This window comes from Nerophis ophidion, linkage group LG04 (genome assembly GCF_033978795.1).
Source record: "Nerophis ophidion isolate RoL-2023_Sa linkage group LG04, RoL_Noph_v1.0, whole genome shotgun sequence".
Classification (NCBI taxonomy): domain Eukaryota; kingdom Metazoa; phylum Chordata; class Actinopteri; order Syngnathiformes; family Syngnathidae; genus Nerophis; species Nerophis ophidion.
The window spans coordinates 15,271,195-15,280,965 of NC_084614.1; positions in this window are offsets into that span (position 1 = coordinate 15,271,195).

A 9,771-nucleotide genomic window follows, 5' to 3' on the forward strand; every position below is an offset into this window, starting at 1 on the left:
GGCCCGACGCTTCTGGAACATTTCTTCTTGGTCCACCGGACAGTCTGCATGGAGGCATTCATGTGCAACGGGGGGGTAACATGCTGTTAGTCCTACGGATGTGGCCCGTAAATGAATTACCTATGGCCCCCGGGATGATATTTTATTACGTTAAGTTAAAATACCAATAATTGTCACACTAAGTGTGATGAAATTTGTCCTCTGCATTTGACCCATCCCCTTGTTCCCCCCCTGGGAGGTGAGGGTAGCAGTGGGCAACAGTGGTGGCCACGCCCAGGAATCATTTTTGGTGATTTAACCCCCAATTCCAACCCTTGATGCTAAATGCCAAGCAGAGAGGTCACGGGTACCATTTTTATAGTCTTTGGTATGACTCAGCCGGGGTTTGAACTCACCGATCTTAGGGCGGACACTCTAACCCAGGGGTGTCAAACTCAAATACAGAGTGGGCCAAAATTTAAAACTGAACAAAGCCGCGGGTCAAGGTTGAACAAATTAATCTTTTAATAGGGACCCAAACAAGTTTTTCATTGAATATTGAACAAGCAAGGCTTATATAACTTTATTGTGACATGCAAAATTGAGTTTCAAATAATAATAACAATAATAATTAAAAAATATCAATGACATATCAAATCAAATTTAAATAAAAATGGAATGCCTCTTTTGTATTTGCAGCCTTCTGAGGTAAATATTAACATTGACTTTTTCCAGAGGCTAATACATTTGAAAATAAAATAATGAATATATCAACCATTCAGGCCTTTTTACTGCTCAGTTAATGTCGGGGCTCAGGTGGGCGGGGTTAGGGGGCGGGGTTTGTTGGTAGCGGGGAGGGGGTGTATATTGTAGCGGTCCGGAAGAGTTAGTGCTGCATGGGATTCTGGGTATTTGTTCTGTTGTGTTTATGTTGTGTTACGGTGCGGATGTTTTTCCGAAATGTGTTTGTCATTCTTGTTTGGTGTGGGTTCACAGTGTTGCGCATATTTGTAACAGTGTTAAAGTATTTTATATGGCCACCCTCAGTGTGACCTGTATGCTGTTGATCAAGTATGCCTTGCATTTACTTACATGTGTGTAGAAGCCACATATATTACGTGACTGGGCCGGCACGCTGTTTGTGAGGAGGAAAAACAGACTTGACGACAGGTTGTAGGACACGCTAAAGGCAGTGCCTTTAAGGCACACCCCCAATATTGTTGTCCGGGTGAAATTCGGGAGAATGGTTGCACCGGGAGATTTTCGGGAGGGGGACTGAAATTCGAGAGTCTCCCGGGAAATTGGTGAATGCGGTGTTACAGCGGCACCGCTGTATAACACCGGCCGGCCAGCTCTAATGTTAATTGGATATTGCCTCAAGGGCCAAATGAAATTACACGGTGGGCCAGATTTGGCCCGCGGGCCAGAGTTTGACACCTATGCTCTAACCACTAGGCCACTGAGTAGTATTAGTATTAGAACCGGCCCGCAGGCCACAGCCGCCTGCTGCTGCTTTGCACGCACCAATACTCCATCAGTGTTGTTGCCGCTAAGAATTTTCAAAATTGGAGATGTCTTAAAACATGATTAGGAGTCCAGACGAAACCCGAAATTGGCAGAAAACGCATATTTTTGGAAAACTTTTTTTTCGCTAAAATGTCGCAAGTGGGGACCCTTAAACAAAAATTTAAAAAAACGGATTTGCTTCAGCAACACGATACTGGTGCTGTAGTTGTAGGAGATGTCTCAAAACCTCAGCAGGAGTCCCGACAAACGCCGAAAATGGCAGAAAATGCATATTTTTGGAAAACTTTTTTTCGCTATAATGTTGTAAGTGGTGGACTCTTTTACAAAATAAAAGAAATAAAAAGGATTTGCTTCAGCAGCACAATACTGGTGCTGTGGTTGTAGGAGATGTCTCAAAACGTCATCAGGAGTCCCAACAAACGCCGAAAATGGCAGAAAATGCATATTTTTGAAAAACTTTTTTCGCTTAACTGTTGTAAGGGAACCCTTATACAAAAATTCAAAAAAACTGATTTTCTTTAGCAACACGATACTGGTGCGGTGGTTGTAGGAGATGTCTCAAAACCTCATCAAGAGTCCCGACAAACGCAGAAAATGGCAGAAAATGCATATTTTTGGAAAACTTTTTTCGCAAAAATAAAAAAAAAACGGGTATCCTTAAGCAGCACAATACTGGTGCTGTAGTTGTAGGAAATGTCTCAAAACCTCATCAGGAGTCCCGACAAACGCAGAAAATGGCAGAAAATGGCAGAAAATGGCAGAAAATGCATATTTTTGGAAAACTTTTTTTCGCTAAAATGTTGAAAGGGGGGACCCTTATACGAAAATTCAAAAATACGGACTAGCTTCAGCAGCACAATACTGGTGCTGTGGTTGTAGGAGATGTCTCAAAACGTAATCAGGAGTCCCAACAAACGCCGAAAATGGCAGAAAATGCATTTTTTTGGAAAACTTTTTTTCGCTAAAATGTCGCAAGAGGGAAGGAACCCTTTTACAAAAATTCAAAAAAACGGATTTGCTTCAGCAGCACAATACTGGTGCTGTAGTTGTAGGAGATGTCTCAGAACCTCATCAGGAGTCCCGACAAACGCAGAAAATGGCAGAAAATGCATATTTTTGGAAAACTTTTTTTCGCTAAAATGTCGCCCTTATACAAAAATTAAAAAAAACAGATATGCATAAGCAGCACAATACTGGTGCTGTAGTTGTAGGAGATGTCTCAAAACCTCATCAGGAGTCCCGACAAACGCAGAAAATGGCAGAAAATGCATATTTTGGGAAAACTTTTTTTCGCTAAAACGATTTGCTTCAGCAGCACAATACTGGTGCTGTAGTTGTATGAGTTGTCTCAAAACATCATCAGGAGTCCCGACAAACGCAGAAAATGGCAGAAAATGCATATTTTTGGAAAACTTTTTTTCGCTAAAATGTCGCAAGGGTACAAAAATAAAAAAAAACGGATTTGCTTCAGCAGCACAATACTGGTGCTGTAGTTGTAGGAGATGTCTCAAAACGTCATCAGGAGTCCCAACAAACGCCGAAAATGGCAGAAAATGCATATTTTTGAAAAACTTTTTTCGCTTAACTGTTGTAAGGGGGGACCCTTATACGAAAATTCAAAAATACGGACTAGCTTCAGCAGCACAATACTGGTGCTGTAGTTGTAGGAGATGTCTTAGAACCTCATCAGGAGTCCCGACAAACGCAGAAAATGGCAGAAAATGCATATTTTTGAAAAATTTTTTTCGCTTAACTGTTGTAAGGGGACCCTTATACAAAAATTCAAAAAAACTGATTTTCTTTAGCAACACGATACTGGTGCTGTGGTTGTAGGAGATGTCTCAAAACCTCATCAGGAGTCCCGACAAACGCAGAAAATGGCAGAAAATGCATATTTTTGGAAAACTTTTTTTCGCTAAAATGTCGCCCTTATACAAAAATAAAAAAAAACAGATATGCTTAAGCAGCACAATACTGGTGCTGTAGTTGTAGGAGATGTCTCAAAACCTCATCAGGAGTCCCGACAAACGCAGAAAATGGCAGAAAATGGCAGAAAATGCATATTTTCGGAAAACTTTTTTTCGCTAAAACGATTTGCTTCAGCAGCACAATACTGGTGCTGTAGTTGTATGAGTTGTCTCAAAACATCATCAGGAGTCCCGACAAACGCAGAAAATGGCAGAAAATGCATATTTTTGGAAAACTTTTTTTCGCTAAAATGTCGCAAGAGTACAAAAATAAAAAAAAACGGATTTGCTTCAGCAGCACAATACTGGTGCTGTAGTTGTAGGAGATGTCTCAAAACGTCATCAGGAGTCCCAACAAACGCCGAAAATGGCAGAAAATGCATATTTTTGAAAAACTTTTTTCGCTTAACTGTTGTAAGGGGGGACCCTTATACGAAAATTCAAAAATACGGACTAGCTTCAGCAGCACAATACTGGTGCTGTAGTTGCAGGAGATGTCTAAAAACCTCATCAGGAGTCCCGACAAACGCAGAAAATGGCAGAAAATGGCAGAAAATGCATATTTTGGGAAAACTTTTTTTCGCTAAAACGATTTGCTTCAGCAGCACAATACTGGTGCTGTAGTTGTATGAGTTGTCTCAAAACATCATCAGGAGTCCCGACAAACGCAGAAAATGGCAGAAAATGCATATTTTTGGAAAACTTTTTTTCGCTAAAATGTCGCAAGGGTACAAAAATAAAAAAAAACGGATTTGCTTCAGCAGCACAATACTGGTGCTGTAGTTGTAGGAGATGTCTCAAAACGTCATCAGGAGTCCCAACAAACGCCGAAAATGGCAGAAAATGCATATTTTTGAAAAACTTTTTTCGCTTAACTGTTGTAAGGGGGGACCCTTATACGAAAATTCAAAAATACGGACTAGCTTCAGCAGCACAATACTGGTGCTGTAGTTGTAGGAGATGTCTTAGAACCTCATCAGGAGTCCCGACAAACGCAGAAAATGGCAGAAAATGCATATTTTTGAAAAACTTTTTTTCGCTAAAATGTCGCAAGGGGGGTACCCTTATACAAAAATTCAAAAAAACGGATTTGCTTCAGCAGCACAATACTGGTGCTGTAGTTGTTGTCTCAAAACGTCATCAAGAGTCCCGACAAACGACGAAATTGGCAGAAAATGCATATTTTTGGAAAACTTTTTTCCGCTAAAATGTCGTAAGGGGGAACCCTTATACAAAATTTCAAAAAAACGGATTTGCTTCAGCAGCACAATACTGGTGCTGTAGTTGTAGGAAATGTCTCACATTGTCATCAGGAGTCCCGACAAATGCCGAAAATGGCAGAAAATGCATATTTTTTGAAACGTTTTTTTCGCTAAAATGTTGTAAGTGGGGACCGTTATACAAAAATTCAAAAAAACGTATTTGCTTCAGCAGCACAATACTGGTGCTGTAGTTGTTGTCTCAAAACGTCATTAATAGTCCCGACAAATGACGAAATTGGCAGAAAATGCATATTTTTGGAAAACTTTTTTTCGCTAAAATGTCGCAAGGGGGAACCATTATACACAAATTCAAAAAAACGGATTTGCTTCAGCAGCACAATACTTGTGCTGTAGTTGTTGTCTCAAAACGTCATCAGGAGTCCCGACAAACGCAGAAAGTGGCAGAAAATGCATATTTTTGGAAAACTTTTTTTTCGCTAAAATGTCGTAAAGTTGGACCCTTATACAAAAATTCAAAAAAACAGATTTGCTTCAGCAGCACGATACTGGTGCTGTAGTTGTAGGAGATGTCTCAAAACGTCATCAGGAGTCCCGACAAACGCAGAAAATGGCTGAAAATGCATATTTTTGGGACAAAAAATTTCGCTAAAATGTCGCAAGGGGGAACCCTTATACAAAAATTCAAAAAAACGGATTTGCTTCAACAGCACAATACTGGTGCTGTAGTTGTCGTCTCAAAACGTCATCAAGAGTCCCGACAAACGACGAAATTGGCAGAAAATGCATATTTTTGGAAAACTTTTTTTCGCTAAAATGTCGCAAGGGGGAACCCTTATACAAAATTTCATAAAAACGGATTTGCTTCAGCAGCACAATACTGGGGCTGTAGTTGTCGTCTCAAAACGTCATCAAGAGTACCGACAAACGCAGAAATTGGCAGAAAATGCATATTTTGGGAAAACTTTTTTTTCGCTAAAATGTCGTAAAGTGGGACCCTTATACAAAAATTCAAAAAAACAGATTTGCTTCAGCAGCACGATACTGGTGCTGTAGTTGTAGGAGATGTCTCAAAACGTCATCAGGAGTCCCGACAAACGCAGAAAATGGCTGAAAATGCATATTTTTGGGACAAAAAATTTCGCTAAAATGTCGCAAGGGGGAACCCTTATACAAAAATTCAAAAAAACGGATTTGCTTCAACAGCACAATACTGGTGCTGTAGTTGTCGTCTCAAAACGTCATCAAGAGTCCCGACAAACGACGAAATTGGCAGAAAATGCATATTTTTGGAAAACTTTTTTTCGCTAAAATGTCGCAAGGGGGAACCCTTATACAAAATTTCATAAAAACGGATTTGCTTCAGCAGCACAATACTGGGGCTGTAGTTTTCGTCTCAAAACGTCATCAAGAGTACAGACAAACGCAGAAATTGGCAGAAAATGCATATTTTGGGGAAACTTTTTTTTCGCTAAAATGTCGTAAAGTGGGACCCTTATACAAAAATTCAAAAAAACAGATTTGCTTCAGCAGCACGATACTGGTGCTGTAGTTGTAGGAGATGTCTCAAAACGTCATCGGGAGTCCCGACAAACGCAGAAAATGGCTGAAAATGCATATTTTTGGGACAAAAAATTTCGCTAAAATGTCGCAAGGGTGAACCCTTATACAAAAATTCAAAAAAACGGATTTGCTTCAGCAGCACAATACTGGTGCTGTAGTTGTCGTCTCAAAACGTCATCAAGAGTCCCGACAAACGCCAAAATTGGCAGAAAATGCATATTTTTGGAAAACCATTTTTCGCTAAAATGTCGTAAGGTGGGACCCTTATACAAAAATTCAAAAAAGTGGATTTGCTTCAGTAGCACAATACTGGTGCAGGAGTTGGCAACACAATACTGGTGCTGTCTTGATGGGACCCCATCAAGACAGCACCAGTATTCCCCCCCCTGTCTTGATGGGACCCCATCAAGACAGGGGGGGGGGGGGTTACGCAGCTTGCTGCGGGGTTTGTTCTCCGGGGATGCAAACGGACTACTCTGGACCAGACGTGAAGGTAGGAACATTTTTACTTATTCACTATCAAAATAGGAACAAACATAAAGGGCGTGGAAATACACAAAACTGTGGCATGAAACAAACAAGACTTACTGTGGCATGAAAACGAGCAGCATGAACTATGGCATGAAAACTAGCAACGTCGCCAGACCGACTGACTGGCAAGGGCGGTTCAAATAGTCTCATGATTAGAGCCAGGTGAGCGTCCGAACACCAGCGCCAGGTGAAAATCACAAGTCACCATGGCAACCAAAACAAACAAGAGTGCACCAAAAAACAGGAACTAATGGAGTTCAAAACAACAGAAAATAACAAAAACATAATCCAGACCACTGAACATGACATTATATGTATTAGAACAAAGAGAATGTATTTCTTTCTGTTTTGGTATTCAATAAGTTGTATCTTCCAGTTTGATTTTCAGACCACTTGTGGTTGCTGGTATTAGCACATTTGTAAGGAATGGTCTCCTAAAACTTTGTAAATCTTGATAATATTCCTATTCTGTCTGGATGGTCCTTCTTACTCTGATTGTATGTCATCTGAAAGACTGGTCCGACACACCACTTTATATTGTGCCAAGGCTTTCATAAAAAAAAACACAACACCAGTCAGAAGTTTGGAGACATTTTCTCATGCAAGTGAATGAGATAGTGTCTCTAAACTTTTGACTGTTAGTGTGTCCTTATAAGGGCATCCGCATACATATTCATAATGTATTGCCCTCGGTGATGTGAATGTGTTTTGTTTATTTTCATGTTTGTACCCGTCAACCTCCAGCCAACTGTGGGAAAAGAGCCGGCGATGTTTTTGCTCGCTCGTCGCCGCCCTGCAGGGTTCAGAGGGACAAAACGGACAAAAATACATCATTAGTGGAGAATAGTACGAAACGTAGATTTCTCACAATTGTGACAAGCATTAGCTTGATTGCCTTCACTTAATAATGACATTTATTTTATATTTTATACATATACTGCTGAGGGAAATGGAAAAAAGTTTAAATATTGAGAAGAATAACAAACTAGTACGCTTTGTTGCCTGTAAGTGCATTTTTATACATTATTTATTTGCATGATTGGATGAATGCCCCCCCTTCACATTTTTCCGTTTGCAGCCATCGGTGGAAAAAGTTTTGACTCCCAGCAAATCGCCACATTATTAACATTTATTTTTCATGAGCGCTCGCCTTGCTCTGATGACTCCCACATCTACTGGAAATGTGTGTGCGTGTACAGGAAGTATATACAGTAAGTATATACTGGGGAGGGGGTGGAGTTTTTGTGGACTGTTTAACCTTTAACCTTTGCTTTTAACCCCAGGGGTTGTTTTTCTGCAAGAGCTTTCAAAATAAAAGTTGCAATACACCCATTTTAAAACATGTTTGGGTCATGAGGCCATTTGCATTTTTATTGACTTGTTTATTAATTTCAAGAAATTGCATTTTTGAACTCTCCCACAAGTGTGTTTAATGATAAATGGGATCCATCTGTATAGCGCTTTTCTACCTTCAAGGCACTTTGACATTATTTCCACATTCACCCATTCACACACACATACACACACTGAAAGCGGGAGCTGCCATGCGAGGAGCTAACCACTACCCATTAGGAGCAAGGGTGAAGTGTCTTGCTCAAGGACACAACGGACGCAACCAGGTTGGTAGAAGGTGGGGATCGAACCAGGGACCCTCAGGTTGCTGGCACGGCCAATCTCCCAACAGCACCACACCGTCCCGTCACCGTTCAAAAATTACCCCAAACAGTTCCAATAGTATATCCTGTGAATCTTTAATTCTTAGCAACTATGACTGTCCCACTTGCATCTTACATCTGTTGCAACTTTGACCGTCAAAACTGTCCAACTTACACGTCTGATGTCATCTCTCACATCTGATGCAACTTTGACTGTCAATACTGTCCCACTTACACATCTAATGTCATCTCTCACATCTGACGCAACTTTGACTGTCAATACTGTCCAACTTACACATCTGATGTCATCTCTCACATCTGATGCAACTTTGACTGTCAATACTGTCCCACTTACACATCTGATGTCATCTCTCACATCTGATGCAAATTTGACTGTCAACACTGTCCAACTTACACATCTGATGTCATCTCTCACATCTGATGCAACTTTGACTGTCAATACTGTCCAACTAACACATCTGATGTCATCTCTCACATCTGATGCAACTTTGACTGTCAATACTGTCCAACTTACACGTCTGATGTCAGCAGTCTTACATCTGATGCAACTTTGACCGTCAATACTGTCCCACTTACACGTCTGATGCCATCTCTCACATCTGATGCAACTTTGACTGTCAATTATGTCCCACTTACACATCTGATGTCAGCAGTCATACATATGATGCCACATTGACTGTCAATACTGTCCCATTCACACGTCTGATGTCAACAGTCTTACATCTGAGGCAACTATGACTGTCAATAATGTCTCACTTTTACATCTTATGTCAGCAGTCTTACATCTGTTGCAACTTTGACTGTTAATCCTGTCCCACATACACGTCTGATGTCAGCAGTCTTACATCCGATGCAACTTTGACAGTCAATACTGTCCCACTTACACGTCTGATGTCATCTCACATCTGATGCAACTTTGACTGTCAATACTGTCCAACTTACATGTCAGATGTCAGCAGTCTTACATCTGATGCAACTTTGACTATTAATACTGTCCCACCTACACGTCTGATGTCATCTCTCACATCTGATGCAACTTAGGCTGTCAATTCTGTTCCACTCACACGTCTGCTGTCAGCAGTCTTACATCTGATGCAACTTTGACTGTTAGACTTTGGCTGTCAATACTGTCCCACTTACACATTTGATGTCAGCAGTCTTACATGTGATGCAACTTTGACTGTTAATACTGTCCCACTTACACACTTCTGATGTCTGTTAATACTGTCCCACTTACACACTTCTGATGTCAGCAGTCTTACATCTGATGCAACTTTGACTGTCAATACTGTACCACTTACACGTCTA